Here is a 13,657-nt window from a genome sequence, read left to right as displayed (position 1 = left end):
TCCTCCATGGACATGCAAAAGTTTGTGACACTGTTATCCACATCTTGGCCACTTGTGTGGACTAGCTTGTCAAAATTTTATTTCAGTGGCAGGCTACTGTGTGACATATTCCTCAGTGAACACACTGAGCTGCATGACCAGAGACAATTGCTGACAACAAAGATGAGGAACAAAATAAAGGAGGAAGGTTTACTCAGGCCATCTATTCTGCACAGGTTGGGTCTCTTACATAGTGATGTGGAAAGCACACAAAACACTGAGACTGTATCTAGGTTTTGCAACTATACGCCAACACATACATCTTTGCTGGACAGTTGCTTACCCATTCACGCAAGTAGTTTGACCCTGCCAGTGTTGGATGAAGATAACACCTGTTTACTATTTCAGTCACACTACTCTTGAAATAGTTTTCCAAGATCGCCATGGGACAATGTGGATACTGAAGATCTGTTTGCAGTCTTACAAGTTATTTTATACCGCTTTTGCAAAGCCAGAAGAGTTACATTCAGACCAAGGATAAACAAAAAGCAGGAGGCAAGGGTGTATCTTGTGGGTGTTGTTTTAGGAGCACAATACTCCTAAGAAATGATTCTGCTTATGCCTGACTATCTTCTATGAGCACAGAATGGAGATGATGAGGCATGCTGTGCTCAGGCAGCAAGGGCCCCAGAAATAGGGCCCTGGAAAACACAGCCAGTTTCCATTGCAGTACTTGTATGTTTGTATGTGTGGTGACTTGTTCCATGTCAGTACAAAGAATAACAAAAAAGAAAAGTAAGTCTGGAAAGACCTCTATAGGCAGGTTAATTATACCTTTGTCAGTCTTTATGGATGTTTCTAAAGAATCCAGTAACGGTGACTCCACAGCCTTCTGAGATAATCCATTTCAGCCTGTCACTACCCTTACCTTCAGAAACGCTGGTCTGAATCTTTCTTTCTGTTGTTTCACCCAGTTATTTTTTACTTTGTATTTCTGCCTAATGAATTTAATCACACTTTTTCTTCATCTTGTCATTTTGATTTCTAATCTTATCCTCTAGAAAGCCTGACATGCTTCTCATCATGTTGTTTGAAAATTTAAAAGATGTACTTTTTATTGCATTATTCAAGTTATTAGAGCAGATAAGTAGATCATTGAACACTCAAAATCTCTTGTAAATAACAGCTTGAATGAACTGTGCCTAGAGCTCAGTAGGAAGAGGGGGTGTTGGGAAGCTCAATGGGTGAGATCACATATGGGAGAAAAAAAACCAACAGAAGAGTCATGCCTTTCTAATCTCCTCTTTATATGTGCGAAACATGGAGATCTTACCTTATTTATTGCTTGACCAAAGCATAGACGTGCAAAGTATGCATTCCCCAGCTGAAGTATAGTCCTTCCCACATACATGCATTGCATATTCTGTTTAGACTAATTACCTTAGTTTTATGAGTGTACATAGAGGGTGGTTGGGAGAAAACTGGAGGGATCCAGGATCCGGCAGACCAGTTACCAGAGGCAAACTAATTTACTTAATTTACTGACTTGTCAATGGCCTTGGACTTAGGAGTTCTTCAGAAGAACTTGAATAAATGCTTGAATTCTTAACTAATTCTTTCATTGTAGAAATAAGGCCTGCATAGTTCAGAAAGGATCATGATTTACCTGGAAACTTGTAGACACTTGAATCCCACAGATTTCATTCACCATAAGTTAGTTAAATAAGACCTGATGCCCAGGAAAAACAAATTATATCCTAAGTCTGCAGTTTTGTAGACTTTTATTTATTAAGCTTCTTGTATGGGTCATATCAGTGCAATATAAAGGCTGTGGCTTTGTATTTGCTGTTTAGAAAATTTGCCAGAGCAAAGTCTTTGCACTGAAGGATATTCTCTCAGAATACTCATGACATGTCTTTAGCACTTCATATAAGTTTTTTTCTGGAATCTAGTTACATTGCTTGAAGAGCTACCCCAGAAAGATTTTACCTCTTGCTGTCAGTGGATTTATCCAATGAGGGAGAGAGGCTGGCTGGTATTACAGTGCAAGCGTGAAGGTACGAGTTCTGTTGAAATACTGTTACAAGTCTATGGGTCAGGCAAATCACAGCCAACACAAGAAGTTCCAGCCTGCCTGTAGGAGTGGAGGGAGCTGTAGATAAAGTATGAACCATTTTAATATTATAGTGGTAAGGATATTCTTTTTAAAAAAATGTTCTTTTTTTCCCTAAACTTTTGCTTTCACCAGAAAGAAGTCAGAAAACACCACTGTAGCTCAGTGTATGGCTGGCATACCTTTGAGAAAAGAAAAACAAAACAAAACAAAAAATCTCACGCTACAAAACTGCAAAACCAATTTAAAGTGCACGATTAGGAATTCCTTATGTTTTTGGAACAATTTAAGGTATTTTCAATTTATAGGTTCACTGATGACAGATTACTTCTTTATTTTCTATTCTTTCTTCACTTCTCTTCATGTGAATAGGATTTGAAAACAAAGTGATACATTATCATGCTTGGAATTTTGGAACATTGGAGCTGTTTACAGAAGATAAAATCAACATTCTTTTTAATCATCCTATGCTTGAGCTGGCACTTTATACAGCTTTATACAGCTGACCAGCAAAGTCTTAAGCTGTGAGAACACATTCATTCTAACAGTGAGTGTATCTGTAGAGTATGTTATGCCTCTGAGAAATAGCTAATATGACATGTTTCTGAACACAGTACAATTTTTTCACATTGCAAAAATATTCAGTTGCATACTTTTGTTGTATGAAAGTATAGATTAGGTATGTAAGAAAATATATGATGAACTTTGGGCTCACCCTTTTGAAAAGAAGCTTTATGTGATTGAAAATCTGCCATAGAGTGAGAGTTATAGTATTTGGCATCCTAGGTGGAAGAAACAGCCAATATTCTCCTTAGTGCTCCTGTTGCCAAAAGATGGTTCCATTAAATTACAATAGTGAGGATAGAAACTGAAGTCAGGGTATTTTCAGAACTGGTGATTAATTGCTGTTGCTTGAATACTGGATGCTTTTCCTTAGATAATGCAGGCATTTGGAAACAGAGACATACAGAGCTCAGAATACACTTTTCTAAATACAAGCCGAAACAAAAATCACCCATTCAAGCCAAAATTAGCAAGGAGAATACAAGACTAAAAACTTGTATCTCAGATAATTTCATTAAATAAAATGTCTAAAAGACTAGCAAACACAATGTGAAAATTATTATTTACTTTAGAGACAGATCAAGTCCTACTGTTTTTGTTATCAGAAGGGAAAGAGAAGATAAAGCAATGATGGAGAAGTGAATTAAAAACTGAATGTAAGGTTTTGCTGCAGGAAATGCCTGTATATTTAAAACCTGAACCTAGGATCATTTATTTACCAATTTATGCATCAGGATCTAACACATAAAGTGCTGTAGAAAAGCATTTTTCTACCTTCTGAGTAATTTGTTTCTCAATTCCAGGATATTTTAGCATTATGAAGCATTAAAATATACATATATAAGTTCTGAAACCTTTCAAAGTTTTCCTATCCCCTGCGGAGAAAAACTGTAAATATCCTTGACAACTGTAATAACTGGACATTGTTAGAGCAATGCTAACAGAGGGGGTTAACAGCTTGTGCGTGTGCAAAATACTTGTAGTCAGACAGAAAGCCATTATTATGACCTTGTGCTGACCACATTCTATGAAGTGTTACATGATCAGGGACAGGGAAGTTGCTTAATGGAAGTTATATAGTAGCTAGATGTATCCTTGTCACACTTCATCTAAACTGATACATTGCAATGGTCCGCACTGCTCAGACCTGGCAATTACTGTCCAATTCCAATCTATTCCACAACTGCCACTATAATGAAAAATAATTAGGAGCCTGAAAATGAGTTTTCACATGAAATGGTTTCAGTGCTTGGACACAATCGCCTTTGGCAGATGGCTTTGGGTTTGCTTTAATATAATAAAGACAGTTAATCATCTCTAAAGAGTGCACAGAATGAATACACTTTTAACACTACTTTCTCCTCTGAAACTCTCAAATTGATCAAATGTTTGATACTGAAGAGTTCATGTTTCTATGGGTGAGTGTTCTTAAATAGCTGGTACCCAGGAATCTACACACATTCTGATACACACTGAATAATCAAATTAACTCAGGGGCCAATTTTGCAGCTCTTTGGAATGTTTTCATGAACTCTGACTAAGAAATTATAGCTTACTCAAATTGCAGGGAAAAAGGTGACATAATAGTAGTAAGATTATTGGTAACATTCAGAAAACATGTGTATTACAGTCAGCATGGAAATTTATCAGAGTAGGAAGCATTTCTTCTCACTTCAGTTATCTGCAGTTGTTAGTCACTCTAGGATCCTTTAGTAGCCAAGGTAGAGAAATAGGCATATTTGAGGTGCAATTGGTATGCCCTGTATAAGATGCCTACTTTGGTTGAGATGAATTACACTCCAGAAGGCATATCAATTTCTCTTCCCTGACTAGCTCAGAGTGATTAGCTCAGATACAGATGTCAATAATATTTAAAGTTAGGTCCAATAAATCTGACTTGAATAACTGTTTGATTTTCATTAAACTGTTTGCTAGGTTTTGTAACAATTTTGTGTATTTGTATTTAGTATACAAGTTAAGAAACACCTAATGGTGTCTCATGTATATGTTGTAAATGACGTAACACAACAATCTGAATACAAAGGGAGGGATAAAAGTCTTCCCATTACATCCAGTGAACTCTGAATTATACACCTAAGCAGTAGTACCAGAAAAACAAGCAAACAAAAAATATTCCTTTGCTGAAGAATTTAAATAAACAAGACAAATACATAGTGAAAGTTAAATGACATGTTAGCAGATGAAAGTAACAACAACCATGTAGTTGTGTAGGTTTTGATTATTTTTTGTGGAGGAGGTATTAGCTAAATGGAAAGAGATGTTGAAAGAGATGTAGACACGACCACTGTGGGGAAAAGAATATGAAATGAGCCAATGTTACTGTTAATGAGTAATGGGGATGTTGAGATAGAGAACACATCAAAAAGCAAGAAAGCTGAATGTAAGTCTACTATGGAAAATATTCTAAATATCCCAGAATTCTTATTGTTTTCTGCTTCTACTTAATACTTTGATGGTGTTTTTCTGAAGTTTTTCTCCCAGTCCACAGGGCAGTGGGAATAAGGAGCATGTCATCTTAGTCATAATCTAAGTCAGAAAGAACTGTTTTCCCTTGGAAACATCTGGTTTTTATGTCCCCAGTGAGGCTTCTCTTCTTCTGTTTTCCTTCTCTGCATAAGTTCTTGATTGCTTCTTAGATAAAAAATAAAAACAAAAAGAAAAAGAAAAAAAAAGAAAAATATTTGTAATAGGTGTCTTGACTATTCTCCTTCTGTATGTTTATGATTTGCTATTATATTCATTAACAATATAATTATCTTTAAAATAGAATTTATTGAGTATATTTAGCAAATTAGTCACCCAGTGCTTGGAAGCAATATATATCTAGTGCTTTTTCTTTTAATTTTCAATGATGTAATAATTCAGTATTTTATAACCCTCTATATCACTAGGGAAATAATATTGTATTCCAGTAGGCTAAATAATATAGAAAACTAGAAACATGTAGTATATGGTTTTAGATGGACAAATTTTACAGTAAAAAATAATGGGAAACTAAAATATCTCTTTTCAGCTGAAATATTAAGCAAAGTTATAAATTGTCTCCTACAGAAGTAGCAGTTTCCAGTTTTGCTTTTACATTATTGCTTTGTTTGTATTGCTGTAAGACTTTGCAGTCTTGACAACTCTGACCTCTTTTTATCTACTTCACCTTTAAACATCTTTTTACATTCTCACTAGTTCTGTGGATATCATTGTCCTCTGGAACAAAGTTAGGGGTTTGAGATTGTCTTATTCAATAGGGTTTTATAACTCCAGTTCAAAATTTCTGAGTATGATGAGACATTATAAATAGAAATAATGAATAAACCAAACACCTTGTTTGTATATTTTTGTTTAATTCTAAGCTTAATAATTATTTTTTAATCAGGCAGATTTATTAGAATACTTGTTTCAGAGGAATGTTGAATTCAAGTTATAAGTGGCTTGAAGACTGAGTGTAGTGCACGTAACAGTTCTTATTTATAGTACATTCAGCTGTATTAACTATCAAAACCTGATCATAGAAATTTTTTGCATGCCCTTTTTTCTATGCAGTCTGAAGGTATATTCACATATCTGACAAACAGGTTCTTTCACTTTAATATTTTCTTCTAATTGTGGTTCTTACTACTCTCAATAACAAAGATTGTATGGACTTCACTGGCTAAATTAACATACAGCACAGGAATCATGATGGAAAATCTGTCTTTTCAGAGTTTCCTTACAACTTTTCAGAGTTATAAATTCATTGCAGTTTTAAAAGCTCATGTAACTTATCCATTTAATTTCACTGTATAAAGAATTTCTGGAGATATTTCATTTTCTGTCTTATTCCATTCCATGACCTACAAAAGAATCTCATCAGTATATAAATATCATTGTATACAGAAGCTACTGCAAATTATCCTGAAAACTATCATTCCACAAAAGTTATAGTTAACGTTCAGTTTCTACAATTAGATAAAAAATAATCTAGACGACTCAGGGGTATACCCATTGAAAATTATACACATTTCAGAATAAACATCCTTGGGTAATCAATTCATTGAGCAGCAGTGCCAGCTTGTGGTACCATGTCCATCTGGGACAGTGCATCAAAACCAATACTCATACAGGAGGAAGAATGGTCGTGAAATATGCTCCTCATGCTCCTCATGTACATCAGCATGGTCATAGTTCTTTTTGCTATGAAGTACGGTTCAGATATTGATGGTACTATTGAGTTTCCTTAACTTTGCTCAAAGAAATAAATGAACAAAAAATTATATACGTAGACAGGCACATTAGCAGAAATGCTGGGGGAAATTAAGTACTATTATTTTTGAAAATACATGTTTGTAAGGTAGTAAGACAATTTAAAATGCAGGTGGGTTTGTTCTCTTTTTTCCATCCTTTTGGATTCTTCTCCTGAGCATGTGGCCCAACCATGAATGTGAGCCACTGCATGCAAAATAATGTAACAGTTGCATTTGGATTCTTGTTTTCCTCAACAGGTTTTAATATACATTATCTGTATTGAGGTATTTGGTTGAGAAAATTCAAAAAGGAATGGATAAAAGGGACCTGTCCAAGCAATAGAGAAAAATCCCTCTAGTCTGCAAGGAAGAACTCTAGAAATTGGACTAATTAGAAAGTCAGAGGTATGTGTGTGGCAAGGTGGGGGAAAAGAATATCAAAGTGAAGCATGTTTTCTTGGTGTTTCTCAACTGAGTAATGCAGAAACTGGAGAACAGCAAATATAAGGTAAATTTCAGAGGGCTATTGTTGAGAAGATTCAAATAATCTTATTTAGTATGTTGAGGGAAAGCCTATATGAAAGTATACTATGATATAGTTTGAAGACTTAAGCTAGACACATCTGAAACTATTCTCTTGCTACATGTGCAACCCTATATTTAGAAAACAGACACAAACAGATGTAGTCAGACAGTCACACTAATGTCATCAGAGCAAAGGCGCTTGTGAAAGGTAACCAAGACAGTGTTGCATGAATCCTATGGAAGACAGAACCAGCGAATGTCCCTATAAAGGCAATGTCATAAATAAGACCAGTGGACCTCGCTCAGCACTGACATCAGTGATTATTTTTCCACTACAGGATTCATCTAGTGCTCAAACATCGTCTTCTCCATGACCCATTTTCCTGTGAAGCTGTGCCATTTCAGATGGGACACAAGTCCTTCATGTATATTACATGAACATACATATTACATATATTACATATATGTTGACAATGCAAGTAGGATAGCAATTTCATATAGACTGTCACATAAAATGGCATGCAAATAATGAGCTAATAAACAATTGCAGCTTTAAAAGAAAATGTGTAATACATGTATGCCAAATATATGTATATCTATAGGAATAAAAATATTCCATAAGTTCACTTTTTTCACCATACATATAAAACTCTTTAAATCTATGGAATTGTATGTATGACCACTGAAAGAATAATTTATACCTTTATTTTTCAGAGGTCGCAACTTGACTGATTTTATTCTTAAACATCCATGTCAGTTTTAAACATTTTATAATCAATGTCATATGACTACTTAATTTGAAATATGGTATGGTGCACTTAGTCTTAGAAACTCAAGTTTACGTGTCATACTAATACTTCAGGTACTCTGCTACATAGTTTGGACAAATGTTAGAAAATGCTAAAAGAATTGCTTTCCATGTCAAATTTTAAAGTGTTCACACAGAGTACATAATGGTGGTTGCTTTTCCAGTACAGCTGCATTCCTCTTCAACTGCTATTGTCACTGCCGAATGTTATACGTGCTCCTTTATTTGATTGATACATTTCTTGTTTAAAGTAACTCAGACAAAAAATAAGGGAAAACATATTAGATTGAATTGGGCCAGAATGTCCATACTTTCCCCAAACTTTGCCTTATTATTTCCGAATTCAACAATATACAGATTAGAACCTATTATGCATCTTTGTGAATGTCAATCTAAATATAATTGTTACAGTGTATAATTGTTTCTGGATATAATATTACTTTCAATCTATCTTACAATGCATGTTTTTATTGGTAAGAATTTGCAGCATGAATTAAACATTTAACATGGGATTCATGTTTTATAATTTTAGAATTCTACACTGCTTACATTTGAAGAAGTCATTCTAACTATTCTATATTTAAAGGTATGTAATTAGAGCAGTTTAGGGCACTTTCCCCAAAATACATATCTAGATCTGGTTGTGGATAGCATCAAATCTCTCTCTCTCTCTCTCTCTCCACTAACTATGAAGGCCCTAAGCAACTTCTTTATATTTAGATTTCTATGTGACCGTTTCAGGTAAATCTATTTGGTCACATAAATTTCACCTAGAATCTTAAATCCTGGATTATATTAATGAATGAGGGCAAGATCATAACAGATATATGTACAAACGTCATATATAGACGTGTGTGAGAATGAGTGTTGCATGTGCAAATCTTAGTTTCCTGCCTATTATGCATTCGGTACAGTTTTTAATTACATGATCACATGCTATTTTTGCATAGGAACCTTATTCATTCAAGGAACAGATGGATATGTGGGTATTGCTCACTTAATGAAAAGAGTTCAATATTTTATTTTCTTAATACTGAATATGCAGGCCTGAATTTGATTCATTGAATATTTACTACAAAACCTGTTCAGAAGGCAGAATTACTCATTTCTTCTCCCATGGCAGTCCTCACTGCAATATCCGTATCGTCATAGACATGATATTTCCCCCCCTATGCTAGCAGCCTCAGCTGTCTTACTCAGCCATTAGAATTGTCACTTTGAAATTTAAGCCCTTTCCTAACCTTTCTGTTAGTGTGCTGCAGTTTTTTATTCACAAATTCTTACAATCTTTGATCTCTCCATCTTTTGCTCTTTTAATCTGTTTTGTTCAGTCTTAGTCTCGATGCCAAGAGATATTCAGTTCAGGACTAACTTGAGGTAATAGCAGAATATTTTAGGGATGTTCAGGTACATTTAAATATCTATTTGAAGGTAACTGAGCTGAACCCCGCTATGAACTGTGCTACTCTCTTTTCTGCATTGACTTTATCGACTAGATCCCCATTGCTTATAGTAGCTTTATAGATAAAGGGTCATTCTCGGATGTCTTGGTCATGTCAGGGTATCAAATCCTATGGATTCTGCCAATCCAGAAAGCCACTGCTCTACTGTGCATCTTATGGCACGTCTGGCAACCATTACTGGTTGGTTACCTAAAGGTATCTGACATAGCTCTGGATGCAATTTAGATTACTGAATACTACTGCTGAACTTCGCAGTTGATTTCTACCCTCCCTGCCTTTCCTGGCAGTCCTTCTTCAGTTCAAACCACAAAATTTTTGACAAAGTTCCCAGGTAATGAAATTACATGTATTATACTATGGCCTGCTAGGCAATTAGCAAACTTTTGTGTTCTGAGATGGAGTATGCAAGCTCTAAGTCTGTTAGGACTCAAACTCATTTATTTTTTGGGATAGGCGTCTGTCTGCTACAAGAAGTTTATTCACCTCAATATAGAATGAAGAAGTTAAACCAGACATTTTTCTCACTTGCAGTTGTCAAGACTGATATTACCATAGTTCTGTTCCGTCTTTTGGCTGCTGACTAGGTCAAAATGGCGTCTTCATCTGTCTGCTGTCTTTATCAAGTGATTTTTTTTTCTTTCAAGTGTACATAGCACAATAATATCCTCTCAAGTAACAAGTGACCGTACAAGAGGAAGTGGCCTCAAATTGCAGTATAGGAGGTTTAGATTGGATGTTAGGACAAATTCTTCTCTGAAAGGGCTGTCAAGCATTGAAACAGGATGCCCAGAGAAGTGGTAGAGTCGCCATCCCTGGAGGTATTTAAAAGCTGTGTAGATGTGACATCTAGGGACATGGTTTAGTGGTAGACTTGGCAATGCTAGATTAAAAGTTAGACTCAGTGATCTTAAAGGTGTTTTCCAACCCTACCAGTTTGATGGTTCTATGAAGAATACTCTCTATATACCAGTAGTCCTACAGAAACCTCACAATGTCTCACACCTGCAATGTATTTCTTCAGTTATCACCTCAAAGAGGTCAGTTTGGGGATTTTGGGCTTGTTTTTTCCCCCATCTAACAGAGATATGACTCAAAGACCTGTTGGCTTTATCAGCACTATGGTTGCCTATGAAAGAAACCTTCTGATGGCGACTGGCAATACCTCGCTATGAAAAGTGATATACACTTCCAGGAAAAAAAATTACATTTGGATGCCCAGTTAAACAGTGACTTTACTCAGCATAGTATTTAAGCAAATATACTGAAGTTTTATCTTTTATTCAATATCTTTCCTAATTTTTTTGTCTAAACTGGGTGCTATATCTTATGGATTATATAGTTAATGGATTAGATCTTTTACTGTGATTACAGTAGGGTTTATGGGCTCCTTCCTGCAAAGATGTTTTACTTGGTCCAAACTAATGAAATAGAAAAATGCTTGAACGATCATTTTAAAATCATATGTGTAGTTACATATGATTTTAGAGTGCAGCTGTCTAGCAGAATTGTATTTATCATAAATGAGAGACTTCCATAAAAATTTCATCCCAAACTTTGCAAAAATATGAAAAAAAAGTATCTTAAAATGAGACTTTTTTTCCCTTTTTCTCAGAATTCAACCATTTAAGACTGAGATAAAAGCAATTTGACTTTCAAGGAGTCTTCTTATGCAGACTGCAAGAGCAATGGCATATTCCTTTCCCAATGTGTCAGTAAGTGAAAATCAGAAAATTTAGTTGTTTTTTTTTCTTGGAAATATATCTAAGATCTAATTTAAACACATACGTCTATTAAGGGGTTTATTGAATTGACTCAGAATGTTCATCACCTTTTAATATTCAGCTATGAATTATGCCAATACTAACCTTTAAAAATACTTCTATGTTATGAGCGCAAAAATTGGTATTTTTTTTTTAATACATCTCAGACAGGACTTGATTCCAGCTGAATGATATCAAGATCTTTTTTAGACTGTATGCTTTAGTCTCAGTGGATGTCCATCACATGGATATGTTGGTGTATGTGCAAAGCTGTTTGATACATAAACAATCAGACTACTGGGTATTTTCTCACTGTAATAGCTTATTCTGCTGTAATTGCTCAACACAGTGTAATAACATAGTAAATGTTCATTGGAACATCACATTGATCCTGGATCATTTGTATCATAGCTGAGAGCCTTAGTTACTTGGTTGTTGTCAATCTCACTATTTACACTTCATGGATATCTATGTATTTGCAGAGCAACAGCATAGCCTGGTGGTTAGGTTTCTGGAGAAGACTAGGACCCATGTTCAACTGTATGACCCAAATCAAGCCCAGGAGGGAAAGAAGATTGGGTCAAATAAGTTGGAACTGAAAAGCTCTTCTTAAACAAAGTTTTATCATCATTGAAAGTGTTCGGTTTGTTTTGTTGTTTTGGTTTGGTTTGGTTTTTTTTTTTCCTCTGCTGGTTTAGTTCCATCAGTGTTTCTGACCAAATAAATAAATGAATTTCTGAAGAGGTTTCTGTTTGAAACACAGCACATGCTGCCTACTGAATCTTATTTTATTCTTTTTAGCCCTTTTCTTTCATAAATCCCTTTACAGCCTTATTTTGAAAGAGCACATTACGAACAAGGATTTCATCTAAAAGGTAAAACAAATGGAAGCTGGCAGAGCTAAGGTGTGGAATGTTTCTACACAAAAATGGCCCATTTCCTTGTTTGAGTTGACCTTCTGTCTTCATATAGCATAAACTTTTTCTTAGCTTTTGAGCAAAGCATTCAGTTAAGCTTTAGAATGATAGATATATGGGTTTTGTGGTTAGCTCTGTGGTTCCTTTCACATCACAAATTCCTGGGATTACTTATAAATAAATTATAAATTGCCAATGCTTGCAAAGTGTTCTAGGATAACAGCTATTGATAACAGTATCTCAGAAGTATGAGAAGATATCATAGATGATCTGCAAAATATTTCCGGCTATTCAAATAAAGCATTACTCATAACAAGATATATTTGGTCTTAGGAAGTCCTGGGAAATCCAAATGCATGCTTTGTCAGGAGTTGCCTCTTGCCTTATATTGTATATAACTGTAATTATATTGAACACTCTTTAATACTTCCAGTGACATTTACTGCTTCAAAAGACAAACGTGGCAAATTAGTAAGTTTGTTTATATGACAGCTTATAAAATTAGGTTGCTTAATTCAACACATGGCAGTTTTAAAATAATTTAGTGCACAGCATTTTTTACTGTGGTCAATATACTTCTGTTTTTTGGAGAAATTGTGACTGCTAACAAAAAGACAAAATCTCTTTCTATTCTTCTCTAAAGACTGAAAATATTTCACTTTTGAGAGAACATATCCAACATACTACCAGAAAAAGTTCAGATAAACTGACAGATCACTCTCATTACTTCTGAATGTTCTAGCTACTAAGTCGCTCAGCATTCTGAGACATCTTTATTTCTGGTTTTATTTCCATTAATTCTTAATTCAAAGACTTCCCATAGCATGTTGAAAGAAAATACTAAAGTGGACATATTATTTTATTTTATTTTTAGAGCATTTAAATGTTGCTTTCTGACCAGCTTATCAGTTTTCACTGACACAGTTAAATTTAAGGTTAAGGCCATACAGAAAATTCTTGCTAGCCTTATTACAGCTTTAGATTTTTAGGTCATATGCCAAATGAAACCTCTGGATATCACCTAAATTCTTGGAATTACTTAGTTTTATTTCTTCAATTCTGTTGCATATTCAAATATGTACCCTTCAATGGCAAACTCTAGCAACATTTTTCATGACAAATGAGAAAGTTGGGGTTGCTAAGCTTGCAGAAGAGAAGGTTGCAGGGAGACCACATAGCAGCCTTCCAGTATCTGAAAGGGGGCTTATAAGAATGATGGGAGGGACTATTCATTAAGAGCTGTAGTGATAACGGGTTAAAACTTAAACAGGGGAAGTTCACGTTGGATAT

This window comes from Neopsephotus bourkii, unplaced genomic scaffold (genome assembly GCF_033783945.1).
Source record: "Neopsephotus bourkii isolate Nb327-2 ecotype Australia unplaced genomic scaffold, CSIRO-AGI_Nbou_v1 NB_1511, whole genome shotgun sequence".
In the NCBI taxonomy this organism is placed as follows: domain Eukaryota; kingdom Metazoa; phylum Chordata; class Aves; order Psittaciformes; family Psittacidae; genus Neopsephotus; species Neopsephotus bourkii.
Note: the sequence above shows the minus strand (reverse complement) of the source record.